Below are 15876 nucleotides of genomic sequence, written 5' to 3'. Positions count from 1 at the left end.
TTCCTGTGCTAAATTTCCACATTAATTTCTCCTCTGTATGTATTGGTCACACTTCCCAAACTGAAGACTTGAAGTCTGTTATGGATATACTATAACACATAGGGGCTCTATTGTAATCCAGTATGTATTTGTGTTCCACGGCGGAGCATGAAATTAAATAACATACATAGCGCACAGAACGAAATCACATTTGCTGACTGTCGTGCTTGCTGAAGTGCCATTGATGCCAAGAATTTCTTTCGTGTTCCTTTGGACTCATTCCCTGCGCACAAAATGATTATAAATAGGGTATCAATATCAGAATAATGGCCAGCTAGCGGGATTACAATAATGCCCAGACACTGCAGTCAGGACTGAGCCCCACTGGGCTTAACTATATCGACATGTTACCCACTCCACTGGGATAAGACCTACTGTTAAACTTCCACAGGTGCTAACGAATGGGAAAAGCTGGCAACATGTAGCTCCGGATTAGAATGGCAACAGCTTAAACATGGGGCTGTGCTGTTATTTGAATGCTGTTCCGGCTCAGAGGCTATAACTAACCTGTTGTCATTTGGCATCTGTCTGTCTCAGGAGACAATGGAAAGTGTGCCTTGTGGGCTGAGGTCAAGCTGTTGGGCAGTTGCAGTGCCTGCTGTGGCTGTGTGCAGACCAATGCAGGAGAGACATGTTTTGTTGCAGCCGGGGCATAGGAAGGCGTCGGTGCTGCTGCTACTGATATATCATGGCGTTTCTTCTCTGTGCTCCTCCCAACGGTCATTTCTCCTCTGGGCACTGCTGTAGATAAATGCAGCCTCGAGGCACTGCGGTCGTCTGCAAGGGATTCCCCACATGCAGGGTTGATGTTGCCAGCCTCCATGCCACATTTGCAGACACCACAGAGTTGCTATGCCAATTGGCCTGGTGCCGGAAGCCAGCTCCCTGTAGAGCACATCCTTGGGGATCCTGCCATCCATTCTGTGGGCATGACCAAGCCAGCGTAGACGTTGCTGAGACAGGAGTGTGAACGTGCTCAGAATGTGGGCTTGGGAGAGCAATCTTTGTTTAGAATTCTGTCCTGCCTTGTGGAACCCAAATCCTCCTGATGCACCACACATGGAAGGTGTTGAGGCGTTGCTCCTGACGGTTGTAAGTTGCCCACAACTTTCTTTCTTTCTTTCTTTCTTTCTTTTCTTTTTCTTTCTTTCTTTTCTTCTTTCTTCTTTTTTCTCTTTCTTTTTCTTTCTTTCTTTTTCTTTCTTTCTTTCTTTCTTCTTTCTTTCTTTCTTTCTTTATAACAATTATTAATTTCCCTCCAAAACAATAACAAAAAAACAACAATAATACAAACTCAGAATAATACGAAACCAACTGACTTCCCCCAGTCCTTTCCTTGGTTCCATTATTTGTCAATGTACTGCATCTCCATTGTTAACTTTAAAAATCACTTAAATTACCTATTGTCCATTCATAACAAAATTACAAGTAATCCCAAAACCCTGCTAATGTATTAATCTGTGTACGATGCTTCTGTATACAGTCGTACCTCATGTTGCATTCACTGCGGGTTGCGAACGGCGCAGGTTACGCATGCGCCGAACCTGGAAGTACCGGAACGGGTTACTTCCGGGTTCGGTGGTTCGCGCATGCGCAGACGCGTCAAATGATGTCACGCTATGCGCAGAAGTGACAAATCGCAACCCATGTGTCGCAGAGCGGCGCTGCGGGTTGCGGACCACTCATGATGCGAACAGGACTCCGGAATGGATCCGTTCGCATCCAGAGGTACCACTGTATATGCAATAAACATCTTCCATTCTTCCTTAAATTCATTGTTGTCTCTTCCTCTTAGTTTCATTGTCATTTTTGCCATTTCAGCATATTCCAACGACTCACTTCCATAAAGCATCATGCTCAGCACGCAAGCCTGGCAGACCTTCATCTTGGTAGCATCACATTCACCAAAACCCTTTGGAGAGGAGAGCCATGCCATAGCTGCCTTGCCAATACACTTCTCCGGCTCAGCGTCGATGGAGAGATCACAACTGAATTGCAACTAATCACCAAACTTAAACCATGGAGAAACCTGGTCTGAACAAAGACATTGGATTCTTATCTCATTATACATGACAAAGTTATCTTTAGAAAATTCTTTGCAGTAGCACCTTAGAGACCAACTGAGTTGTTCTTGGTATGAGCTTTCGTGTGCATGCACACGAAAGCTCATACCAAGAACAAACTCAGCTGGTCTCTAAGCTGCTACTGGAAAGAATTTTCTATTTGTTTCGACTATGGCAGACCAACACGGCTACCCACTGTAACTAAAGCTATCTTTAGCCATCTCACCCCTTGCCTTTCCCTGTAAGACCAATTGCAGTCGTTAAGAGTCGTGAACAGGTTTTCCACACCTATCAGCTGATCACCCATTCCCACCACCCTTCTGAGTAATACCCCTCCCCACCTCTCACTATATATAAGGGTCTGGTGACTTCCGTCTCAGTGTATCTGAAGAAGTGTGCATGCACACGAAAGCTCATACCAAGAACAAACTTAGTTGGTCTCTAAGGTGCTACTGGAAGGAATTTTTTTTTATTTTGTTTTGACTATGGCAGACCAACACGGCTACCTACCTGTAACTGGAGAGATCGCTGGTTATGGTGGAGCCCAGGTAGACAAAATTGTCTACCATCTCAAGTGTAGTGTGGTCACCAGCGCTGATGGATGGAGTGCTGCCGACATCCTGACCGATGTTGATCTTCGTCAGGCTGATGGTAAAGCTGAACTCCCTGCAGGCTTGGGCAAAACAGGATTCCTGGTCCACCACCACCCCACACAATGACAAATCCCCTTCAGTTAATTACATATCGAGAACATCACTTTCTTCCCTTTTGTATGCCTTGAATGCCTACTGCTGATCGAATCAATTAAACGGCTTTCCATTCTAGTATTCTGAAAGAGAAAACAATATCGGGCAAACAGCTGTGCATAGAATTTGTTGTTTGCAACCCATCTGTCTATTTGTTACTTTCATTTAAACGGTCCGAAATAGCTTATGGTTATCTTCATAGGAATTTGTAGAAACCGTAAAGCCAGAGAGAGGAGCAAGGCACATGAACTGCGCAGCAGTCAGGAAGCAGGTGGATGCCACATGCCCATGTCTTGTTTTTTGTTTTAAAAAACCAGCTACATTGGAAATGAATGTGATGCTGAGGACTCAGAGACCTGGGATGTGTGTCCCCCCCCCATAATACATTTATCCAAGGTGCACTTGGGCATCTGTTTCATATTTAAGCATGTTTTACTAGTAGCTTAAAGAAAGTCAAGCTGATGAACATCTACATTTAGGAGACCATATGTTAACAAGGGGTTGTTAGGTGACATGAGAGGCTATGGAAAGCATGCTTGCCATATGGATTTCGCCAAACTTTTTTTTAAAAAAAATCCACACACTTAAATGGGAAAAAAACACCATTAGGAAGTTTTAAATGACGTTTTGTCATTTGGGTGCTCCACGGCCAATAGCTAATTCCACAAGAAAATACTTGACTTAAGTACACTTGCCACAATATCATTTGTGTGCTAGTACTTACCTAGGTAAAGGTAAAGGTACCCTTGACGTTAGGTCCAGTTGCGGACGACTCTGGGGTTGCGCGCTCATCTTGCTCTATAGGCCGAGGGAGCTGGCGTTTGTCCGCAGACAGCTTCCGGGTCATGTGGCCAGCATGACTAAGCCGCTTCTGGCGAACCAGAGCAGCACATGGAAACGCCGTTTACTTTCCTGCCGGAGTGGTACCTATTATCTATTTGCACTTGACGTGCTTTCGAACTGCTAGGTGGGCAGGAGCAGGGACCGAGCAACGGGAGCTCACCCCGTCCGGGGATTCGAACCGCCGACCTTCTGATCGGCAAGTCCAAGAGGCTCGGTGGTTTAGACCACAGCGCCACCTGCGTCCCTATAGTACTTACCAATAGAGCCCTAAATGTTTTGGATCAGAGATTTGAAAGGCTGCCTGCTCTCGTCTGGCCACTGCATTCACGCGAGAAGTTTTGCTCTGCATTCCACCTCTGTCTGCAGTGTATTTTGGCTGAGATGCAAGACAGGACATTTTTATGTCATGGCACCTAGACTGAAGAAGGAGCGCTTTGGTTGCCTCACTCCCTGTTAAGCTGCAAGCCTTTAAAAAAAGTGCCTGGTTTTAAAATCTGGGTCAAAAATGTCTCCTCTTTGCTGGCCGTGTTTGGGTCGATTTATTCTGCATTCCATTACTGTATTTTAATTTGGTTATTCTCTGTTAATTTGAGCAACTTTAAGTTCCCTTTTAGGGGAAAGAAAAGTGAGTGGGGAGGTAGAAATGATGTTATGGACAAATAATGCCCATGTAAGGAACTGGAAAGTCTGAGGGAGATTATCTGTAACCTTTAAAAAAACCCATCTACCCAACAAAAGGGAGGACGAGTGGCAATTGGTCTTTCTTCTGCTGGCTGTTGTGTTTCCATAATGGCTATGAAAGAAACTTCCTTCCTCTGGTGGAAAACCAGTTGGGCTGGGAGGAGGGGGGCTAGAGGAGGGCTAGTTGCTTGCATGAAATACCTGATCACCTATGGCTACTGAGTTGCTAACCTCACAGAGTGGCTTTTGTAATGCCCCCCCTAGTGGAGGGGCTTCCTTCAGGATTCGCCCAGAAGCTGCAACTGGTGCAGAATGTGGCAACCAGGTTTTTGAGTGAACTCGGCACCTGGTGACACTGCTTGGCCCTTTTACAGACCTGTAAGATCACTTAGAGGGACGCGGGTGACGCTGGGGGTTAAACCACTGAGCCTAGGGCTTGCGAATCCAAAGGTTGGCGGTTCGAATCCCTGCAATGGGATGAGCTCCCGTTGCTCGGTCCCTGCTCCTGCCCACCTAGCAGTTCGAAAGCACATCAAAGTGCAAGTAGATAAATAGGTACCACTCCGGCAGGAAGGGAAATGACGTATCCGTGCACTGGTCTGGTTCGCCAGAAGCGGCTTAGTCATGCTGGCCACATGACCCGGAAGCTGTATGCCGGCTCCCTTGGCCAGTAAAGCGAAATGAGCGCCGCAACCCCAGAGTCGTCCGCGACTGGACCTAATGGTCAGGGGTCCCTTTACCTTTACCTTTAAGATCACTTAGATCTTGTGGGAAAATTCTGCTCATGGCACCACGCCCCACAGAGCAGTCCTTTTCTGCTCTTGTCACTGTGGTATGTCCTGTCCTCTACTATACACAAAGCAGCAGCCATCAGTTGAGGGAAATGTTGTGCAATGTCTTATCTGTTGCCCAGGCTTTCCCTGAGCCCTAGATGGAACTGACACTGAGGCCAGCTCCAGGAACTTCTGGTGGTTCCCTCACGTGCGAGATGTGAGGTTATAGGGAACCAGGCAGAGGGCCTTCTTGGTGGTGGTGCCTGCCCTATGGAACGCCCTCCTGTCATGATGTCAAGGAGATAAAGAACTATCTGACTTTTAGAAGACATCTGAAGGCAGCACTGTTTAGGGAAGTTTGTAATGTTTGATGTTTCATTCTGTTTTTAATCTGTTGGGAGCTGCCCAGAGTGGCTGGGGAAACCCAGACGGATGGGCGGGGCACAAACAAACAAACAACAAACAACATGCACAGATCCCCAAAATCTTTGTTTTACGTGTTTTTAATACCCTTTTGTACAGGGTTTTTTTCCAGCCTGAACTCGGTTCCAGCCCCTCTCAGGTGGGCCATTGCCATTATAAGAGATCAAGGGAGGCGTTGATGGTGAGTTGTGGCACCTCTCCCCCTCCCAAAATAATAGCATTTCTTTTGTATCATTTACTGGTTTTAGGTTAATCTATTTAGCAGGAAGTTAAAAGTGTCCCTGGATTCATTGGGGGGGGGAATCTAGTAACCTTATTTTAGGATGTATCTTTGTTTTAGTGGCTCTTTGGTTTTAACCACTTGAGGTATTAAGTGGTTTCTGCATAGAACCATAGACATACTTTTAAACAAATACCCAAACATTCGTCGCAACTTAATATAGGATCAAGTGACATTTTATGCCTTGCGCTCACCCCTTTCAGGGACCTCAAAGGACTGTCTTGCGCCCGGCCCCCAAAGCCCTAGGGCCCAGCATGCTCTCTCCGCCACCTCATCCCCTGAGACACACCTGAGATGCTGAGTTGGTGTCTTCAGGCTTCTCCCACACTTGGCCCCATCCTTTTCACCCACCCATAGTTGCACCCGGCTGTGTCAGATCCGGCAAGGCATGGCAGCCGGGGTTGTGCCCGGTTGCCTCCCCAACTTCTCGGTTATATCCCAATTTTGTTGTGCAGAGTTCTTTCTCCGTGGGGAACCTGCAGTCGATATTTTTGTTAATTATAGTAGCTCCTCTGTGCACATGAACTGGACTCCCTCTCAACCTCGGCAGCCAGCTCACTTTGACTCTGCCTCATGCGATAGCAACACTATTGAACCTGAAGCTAGTATCTGGTTAAATCCCCTTCTGGTAACGCACAGCCGTCTCTCTCGGCCCATTATGGGATACAGAGTCTTCCAAGAAACCTGGGTGTTTATTCAAGCCGTCTCTAGTTTCGGTGCAAATGCCATAAATCTGCTCAGGTTCGCTCAGCATTGGGCTGAAGCTCACTCCAAAGGGTTGCAAAGCTTTGGAACGGGCGTGATGAAACTGGCCGAGTCAGATTTTTGTAAATGAAACCCCAAACCAGCCAACTTTTCTTGGTTTTGTGTTTCATTGCAAACAACCCTGTTTCTTAGGTAAGTACAGCCGGCAATCATAAACATCAGTAATATGAAAGGAAAGAAGAGGGACGGCAGACATCCTATCTTTCCTCGGGAGCCTGCGAGGGGCTGGAAAATTGCCTTGCTCCACTGCAATACAGGTTTGCAGACTTTGGCTTGGAAACGGCCCTTTAGCGAAGTTTGATACTGAAAAGTAATCTTCTTCAGGAAATGAGTACCAAAGAACTGTTACACCATGTAATAAGAAAGAAACAATGAAGTTCCCTGGCGAGAAAGTAGTTCAACGTTGATGGACAACAGTCATTATAAACTGAGCACTGAAATAAAAATGCCTTCAAACTTTTAAAAGGAGTTTCTGTATTTTAAATACAGACGCATGCATTTCATCCTGGAAGGTTTCCAAACAAACCCTTGACTTTCACGATTGTTTAAGAACTAAGAGTTGCAGACACTCAAAACGAGGAGGAAATGATATATTTTTTATTGCCAGAGCAGGCTATAGAAATATCTCATCTAACGTTTCGTTTTAACTATTGGGTGTGGTTTGAAAAAAAATGTCAGAGGCTGGAGGGCTGTTGGATTTTTCTCTTTCCATTGCCTCGCAAAGGAAACGGTTTGTTTTTCAAGAGTTCTCTCTTGGTTTGCAATATGGGACAAGTGTGCTGCTGTTGACAGTGCCTCGTATATGGGCCATAGCATACTGTCCCTTGGGAATTGTAGTTCCCAGCACCTACTATGGCAGAGAGATGCTTGGAAATTCAGCTGTCATTCCCCAAACTAACACACCCAGAAACAAGAGGTAGTTTAAATGTGTAATTTTTGTTTTTGCATTTTTCCTGTTTTGCATTGTTTGTTTGTTTTATCCAATGCTTGTTTGTGTGTGTGTATAAAATAAATAAATTTTGATGGGGCAACTTCATGAAGTGTCTTGAAAAACCTCAGCAGTAGAGGATCTTCTCTGTGTGCAGAAGACACCAAGTTCACCCCCTGGCATCTCTCTGGGGAGGCCTGGGGGAGAGCATTGTCTGAAACTCAAGAGAACTGCTTTCAGTCCAGGTGGAAAGTGCTGTGCTAGACACTAGACCAGGCATAGGGAACCTTCGGCTCTCCAGATGTTTTGGCCTACAACTCCCATGATCCCTAGCTAACAGGACCAGTGGTCAGGGATGATGGGAATTGTAGTCCAAAACATCTGGAGAGCCGAAGGTTCCCTATGCCTGCACTAGACCAATGGCCTGGCAGCGTCCTTTGTTCTAGGCAATGAGAGAGAATTGAGGGAAATGGAGAAGATACAAATAAAAGGTTCCTCGTTGGGCAATCCAGACGTGCATCTCGTTGAAAGAAGCAAGAGTTTCTGCATGGATACTATTAAATAACTTCTATGGATGTGCCCACACACAAGGCAGGCCATTTAAGGGACAAAATTGATTTGTTTTATCTATTTCATTTCATAAAATGTATAAACCTCTTGACCATAACTCCCCCTACAAATAAACCTCAAAGAGATTTACAAAAATAATAAACTTTATCAGATAAAACAGTTAAACATAGATTAAAACATGTCATCATTCTACATATGTATCTAAATTTTGACCACACACGAACAAAATCTCGAATTGAAGACTCTCATTTTGGTGTCTAATCCAGAGTAGAATTTTTGGAGTAATTTTTGGAGCCATTCATTACAAGCTGGAGAAATTCTTATTCCAAGGGAGAAATTATGAATTAATGAGAGCTTATTACTATGTTCTCTCTTTTCTCTGTGTGTATTCCACGTAGGAAATTCCAACAGCCTATTATGGCATAAGATGAAGAAATGTCTGACAAGAGAAATATATTTACAAATTGGCCCTGGTCCATCAAGAAGATCCAGCCAGCTTGTGGCTTGTGTTGCTCAGTGGTGGCCTTTACAATGAAGTCAATTTCACATCCCAGGTACCTTTGGGTTTTGGGAGGTTCGCTTTCGTGCCCCAAATGTGACCATTTCTAGCAGCCAGGGTGCTTTAGAATATGCATGTAGCAGACTGCAGCATCCTAGGTCACACGAGAGGACCATGTGCGAGAGACTCAAGCAATATATTTTTAGAGCAATATATTTTTATAATATTAAGGAGCTACAAGAAAGTTCACTTTTACGTAGCCCTTGCATTCCAAGTAATACCTTGTGGTTGAAAATGTATATCTTACTGACATTATTGTGCTCATTCCGCATGAATGTTATAAAGCTGCGTTTGGAAAAAGGTCTTGCTGTAAAGGGGTTATCTCATCAATCAAATGCTCCCCGCGTGTGCATTGAAAATAATAAACTTATGCCACATGTGTGGTTGGTGGAAGGATGAAATAAGACTCTCTATTGTTATGCAGTGGAAATATGTCTAGAGTAAACTTCGTATTCCTTGCTGGCCTGTTGGGTTCGGTGAGGTGGCCAAACAATATTCATCAAATCTCTTGGCTGCAGATGAAGGGCTCTTATTAGGAAATACGATTATTTATACTGCATCTGATGTGCACCTCTTGAACTTTTGCTGTGAAGTTCATAACTGTTGGTGCAGGTTGGGAATTTAAAACCAGATTCTTTAGGCAAATGTGGGTACATCTCCTCTGTCCTAAACCTATAAGAGAATTGAATCCTTGAGTTCAAAATGCTTTCGAATTACTTACCATAATTTATGCTAAGAGGCACGAAACTTTTGAAGAAGTTATAAACTATATTATATATGTGTGCAGGGGGATTGATGGTATTTGCTACAACTGCTGGGAAATTTGAAAAAAAGGATGAATGATTGTAGTGGTTGATTTGATATACACAAAAAACAAAGCAAGGGACTTCGACGCAGAGTGCAGTTCGGCCTCCATTCCACCTAGAAATGGGGGTTGCAAAAGATTATGGATGCTCTCTTGCTTGTGCATGCATGCATGGACACGCAAGGACACAATATGTGCAAGCACCATGCTCTCTAGCCCAGGCAGACTTCCACCTGCTTCTCCCAAGGCTTTGCAGAGCTACCACCACAGCCAGAGTCTGGCTGCCCATGTGGCAACTTGGGTGGCAGGCTCAAATCAATTGGGCCCAATCCCAGCATCAGTTCTAGGCTTGTCCTGTGATCTTCTTTGGTGATTACTCATAGCCGAGTAAGATTGTCTTCCATAAACACGGTTTTAACAATGAGTATGTAAGTGACTGTGGGGGCCAATTCTGGATCCACACGTCCTTCCACAGTGGGGACATTGGTTTCTGGGTGGGAGTTGATCACGGTGTGGATTTGCCAAGTGTGCCTTCCTCTTAGCATGTTTCTCCCTTGTGTCCTGAGTTCAAGTGTCTTCAAAGCCCATGACACCTCTGGTAAAGGCTCTTCTCCAATTGGAGCGCTCGTAGGTCAGTGTTTCCTAGTTGTCAGTGTTTATACTACATTTATTCTTTTTGCCTTGAGACAGTCTTTAAACCTCTTCTGTTGACCACCAGCATTACACTTTCCATTTTAAAGTTTGGAATCGAATAGTTGCTTTGGAAGACGATCATCAGGCATCTGCACAACATGACCAGTCCAAAAAAGCTGATGTTGGAGAATCATTGCTTCAGCACTGGTGATTTTTGCTTCTTCCAGTACACTGATATTAGTTCGCCTGTCTTCCCAAGTGGTGTGTAAAATTTTCAGAGACACCATTGATGGAATCTTTTGAGGAGTTGGAGATGGTGTTCATAAGTGGTCCATGTTTCACAAGTGTACAGTAAGGTTGGTAGGTCTGTATCAGGTCTGTATCAGGCTCAATGCTCTCTGCTTGAAGCCACCCTATCAAACAAGATCTGTTGCCATTACAAAGTTGCAATGAAAAAGTTTGCATAAATGGTATCTGATACCCAGGAAGCTTTCTTTGATATAGCCTAATGCCCTTCTTGTGTGTCGGAGAGAACGTGTTGTGATGGATACATATTCAGATATGGTGGGATAACCCCCAGAGACAATTATTTGGAAATAGGTCTGCCAGAAAATGGTCAGTAGGTACAACCATGTTGTTAAATGTAAAGGTAAAGGTAAAGGGACCCCTGACCATTAGGTCCAGTCGCAGACGACTCTGCGGTTGCGGTGCTCATCTCACTTTACTGGCCGAGGGAGCCAGCGTACAGCTTCCGGGTCATATGGCCAGCATGACAAAGCCGCTTCTGGCGAACCAGAGCAGCGCACAGAAACGCCGTTTGTACCTATATATAAATTCAGACCTTCATCAAAAAGTCATTTGCTTTCAGTCACTCAGGCAGTCATGGCTCAATGCATTCGAGATGCATTGATCCCTAATTTGGCCATGCACTCTTTTGGAGAAATTGACAATCATCAGGACAGAAAGAAAGAAAGAAAGAAAAGAAAGAAAGAAAGAAAGAGTACTGGGACAAATGAAAAAATGATTAATTTGAAACAACATGGAAAGTGTTTATTAGTTAATTAAGTATCAGAATAATGTAGTCTCCTACCTCTTATGTTTTCTTGACTATGGACTTTTAAATTTATTTCATTACGGTACTTTAAACCCTATAAAGATAACACAAAAGAGAAAGAAAATGTTAAACATTATCAATATGTATAGTTAATGAGCTGTTCCCTTTCTAATATGTTTATACTTACCCATTTTGTACTTCCCTGGATGCTTATGTATGGTCTTCATATTAATCTGTTTTCTTTTGTATATATATTTTTAAAAAATTCATTTTTAGGCCAACAGAACTATGCAACCAACAAAGAACATCACAACATATTGGTCGCCACAATCTCCAACAATAAGAAAAGCTATAAATGTTGCAAATGTCCATATTGGCTCAGTTTGGTAAATCTTTCCACAAGCTCAAATGTTTTAACTTGTTTTCTAAACCCAGTAATGATGTCTCAGGTCCAACGTTGCCATACATGGCAGTGGGATTGGCTTGGGTTACAGCGGATCTGAGACCAGCTCTGCCTCACCAGTCCCTGCCCTTGGAATGCCTCATGGGGGGGGGCTTTTCGTTGGCCCCTGCTAATGCCAACCCCACCAGCAGACCCTTTGTCCACATGTTGGTCAGCTGGTGGGAGGCTGGCTCAACCAATAGAGCTAAATGGAGGGACAATTCAACCAACTCATTCCATAAATGCTCTCCAGTAAATCCCCTCTCCAGATTCCTCTACAGTAGCAAGGTTATTTATTTGTTTTAATAAATAATCTCTCCTTCATGGATCACTTTCTTGGGCTCCATGATCACTGTAGATGGTGACAGCAGTCACGAAATTAAAAGACGCCTGCTTCTTGGGAGGAAAGCAATGAGAATCCTAGACAGCATCTTAAAAAGCAGAGACATCACCTTGCCGACAAAGGTCCGTATAGTTAAAGCTATGGTTTTCCCAGTGGTAATGTATGGAAGTGAGAGCTGGACCATAAAGAAGACTGATCGCAAAAGAATGGGTGCTTTTGAATTATGGTGCTGGAGGAGACTCTTGAGAGTCCCATGGACTGCAAAAAGATCAAACATATCCATCCTTAAAGAAATCAGCCTGAGTGCTCACTGGAAGGGCAGATCCTGAAGTTGAGGCTCCAATACTTTGGCTACCTCATGAGAAGAGAAGACTCCCTGGAAAAGACCCTGATGTTGGGAAGATGGAGGGCACAAGGAGAAGGGGACAACAGAGGACAAGATGGTTGGACAGTGTTCTCGAAGCGACTGGCATGAGTTTGGCCAAACTGCAGGAGGCAGTGGAGGATAGGGGTGCGTGGTGTGCTCTGGTCCATGGGGTCACGAAGAGTCGGACACGACTGAATGACTGAACAACAACAAAAGAAATAATCTGAGCATTGATTTTGGGAGCAGTTGGTAAAGAAATAAATTCAAACACATTATAAATCAAATGAACCGTGCAAAAAATTAAGAGGAATAAAACCGTCCAACTCACGAAAAAGTCCAAATTCTGAAATGTCTGAGCAAATTCTGAAATGTCTGAGCAAATGGTTTTAACTTGGTGCTGAGAAGAGTGCAGTGTCACCTCCCTGAAAAGAGCATTCCCCAATTGGGGGGCCACCACAGAGAAGCCTCTCTTTTTCTACATAGATGACACATGGATCAGGGACCTACCTTGGAGGGTTGTTGCAGTGATTATAGCAGGAGGAGTATGAGGACATTGGAAAGCTCTGTATGAAGCCTAAGTGTGGCTTTTACATGTATCAGTGCCCAAACTGGACATGCACACTTCATTTCAGCCCGAATCCCAGCGTCGTTTTCAGATTGTGTTCTGAGAGCTTGAATGCACATCAATTGTATCTCCAGCTGTTTGTCTATCAAGGGCTCTGTGAAGAGGCAGGACTGTTGGGCTTGTGTTTCCTTGCCAGCCATGGAAGGACTGCAAAACCCAAGCTTGTATCGCCCAGGATTTTTGATGACATCAGATATGACTGACTGCGGACAGGCAAGTCAAGTGGCTCCTGGGCATTCCCATAGCCTTTGCTAGACAGCTGCAGAATAATTAGCAGCAAGATCAGCTCGGCCAGGAGTGGGAATTGTGTGTATTGCTGTTGTTCTCCTCTCCCGTGCCAAGTAATTTCTTTAGAGAGCTGACATCATACTGATCGTCTTTCTGTATACTTCTCTTTTATCAGTTTGTTCTCATTTCTTTGGTTACATAGCAAAGCTGCTCTTTCCTCGGATATTTCCCAATTCAAATGCCTTTTAGCGCAGGCATGTGGTGTCGTTCTTTGCGGCAACGTTGCAGGATGTATCGCAGTAGAGACCTGTAGTGGCACAATAAGTATTTGTCAGAGTCTTGTACGCTTAATATATTGAAACGATTCGCAATGGAAAAAAGAGTTCCCATTGTGAGTGAATGAGAGATCCCACCCCCTGCAAAATGCAAATCGGAGATGCCCTCCCTAGTCATAGTAGGCCCATGGGGGGGGGTTTAACTGGCTCTGAGTTTTGTCCTGGGTTTGTCCACACTGAGTTTATTGTGTGCTTGCAGCTGTTTGCCATTTGATTTGTGTAGACCTCATGGTGTTACCCTCAAATACTGGTCATGTTGTGCGGATGCCTGATTATCGTCTTCCAAAGCAACTACTCTATTCCATACTTAAAAATGGAAAGCGTAATGCCAGTGGTCAACAAAAGAGGTTTAAAGACTCTTGAAGCAAATCTTAAAAAATGTAGTATAAACACTGACAACTGGGAAACACTGGCCTGAAACCAATGTCCCCACTGTGGAAGGACGTGTGGATCCAGAATTGGCCCCCCAGTCACTTACAGACCACTGTTAAGACCCTGTTCATTGAAGACAATCTTACTCGGCTACGAGGGAAAGTAGAAGAAGAAAGAAGAAGAAGAAAGAAGAAGAAGAAAGAAGGCTCTCAAATAATACAAATTGTGATGCTTTCCCTCTGTGGATTTGGGTTTACTGGCTGTGGGGACAATCTGATACATTGGGGAAATTGGGTTCCAAACTGCTCCACTCAGGATCACAGACAATTTATTTTGGTGTTTTGGGGTGGGTGAATCAATCGTCCCTTTCTGCTGCTCCCCCTTTCATGCGCAATGCTTCCTCAGCGCTTTCCTCTTTTTTCCAGAGAGCATAGCTATGGGCACCACCACAGGGCAGACAGAGTCTCAAACAAAGATGTGCTCTCCCAAGCCCACATTCCCAGCAGGTAGTGACGTGTACACTGCCGTGGTCATATCCACAGAACAGAGGATGGCAGGATCCCCAAGGATCTGTTCTACGGGGAGCTGGCTTCAGGCACCAGGCATGTTGGCAGACCAACTCTGCGTTACAAAGTTGTCTGTAAACAAGACATGAAGGCTGGCAACGTCAACCCTGCCCTGTGGGAATCCCTTGCAGAAGACCGCAGTGCCTGGAGACATTCAGGTCATGCATCTATAACAGAGCTGTAGTTTGACTTCACCCCCAAGGGCGCACTCCTCCATTGTCTCCTGAGACAGACGGATACCAACAATAAAATCTATGTCTGCATCAAGTTTTTATATTCGGGCACTGTTTTTTCATATATCCAAATTTCTCCCAACTTGGATCCACTCCTAACTTTCTGTATTGGTAATAAGGGAAGGGAAGATAAAAAGTCGATAAATTCACATGAAGTTTGGTTAAGTGGTTGGAAAAGGCAGTACCGAGTAAATTAAGCAACCCGAGAGGAAGGCAGGCGGAAGCCTAAGTAAAGTTTACAATCAGGTATTATGATTTATGACTAATTTTGATTGGTTATGATTTATTTATTTAAGTAGTGAATATTGATATCTTATTAATAGAATGAATGAATATGTATGACTTGTTTTGTTTAAAAAAATTCTTTTGGTGTATTATGGTTTGTGTGTGATGTTTGTTTTGTTGTGTATTGTTTTTAATGTATGAATGTTATAATTCTCAATAAAGATTTATTTTTTAAAAAAAATCTATGTCTGCATCAAATCTATTAATTTTGATCTCTCATGTTTGCAGAAAACTGTGCAAGCAAATCAGATTAAAAATGGTGCGCTGAGAATTTACAATGGCCTGATGATGTGCTTTTATGCATCTCTTGGACAGGTTGTTTTTCTTCTTATGAAGTGCATGCACGGGAAAGCGCTACAATCTCCCAAGTGGCTCAGCAACCAAGGCTTCTTCCTAGAGAATAGCAGCTCTGCAAGGGAGCCACAGGGCTTGCCTAACAACTCTCCGCACCTTTAGCAAACTACAGCTTCTGGAATTCTTTGGGGGAAGCCGTGCCGTTGAAAGCGGTGCCATGGTGTTTCAAATGCATGGTGTGAATGGGGCCAGCATCTCAAGATTTTTTCCTGTTACCTCGGCCTCCTTAATCCTGCCCCGTCCTCTGAACACACGGCCTTTGTTGTCCTGGCACAGTGAGGCAGAGAGGTCCCAGACTCCCCACAAATGCCATTGATTGGAGCAATGTAGCCAAGTGTGTTAGATGACATACACCAGGGCTTTTAACGACCCATAAAAAGGTCCCGCTTGACATTTTATATTAAGCCCTTGCCCTGAAGAGATGCTGAGCTTTTCCTTTCCCCGCACTTGCTGCTGGTGACAGTGGATGCGTGCTGATGGGGGCCGAGGAGGGGCGAGGTGGGGAGTCCATTAAAGGGAGAAGCCGGGCGGGCAGACACTTTCTGCGCGGGACATCTGAGCAGC

This window comes from Lacerta agilis, chromosome 16 (assembly GCF_009819535.1).
Source record: "Lacerta agilis isolate rLacAgi1 chromosome 16, rLacAgi1.pri, whole genome shotgun sequence".
In the NCBI taxonomy this organism is placed as follows: Eukaryota; Metazoa; Chordata; class Lepidosauria; order Squamata; family Lacertidae; genus Lacerta; species Lacerta agilis.
This window is presented reverse-complemented; position numbering follows the sequence as displayed.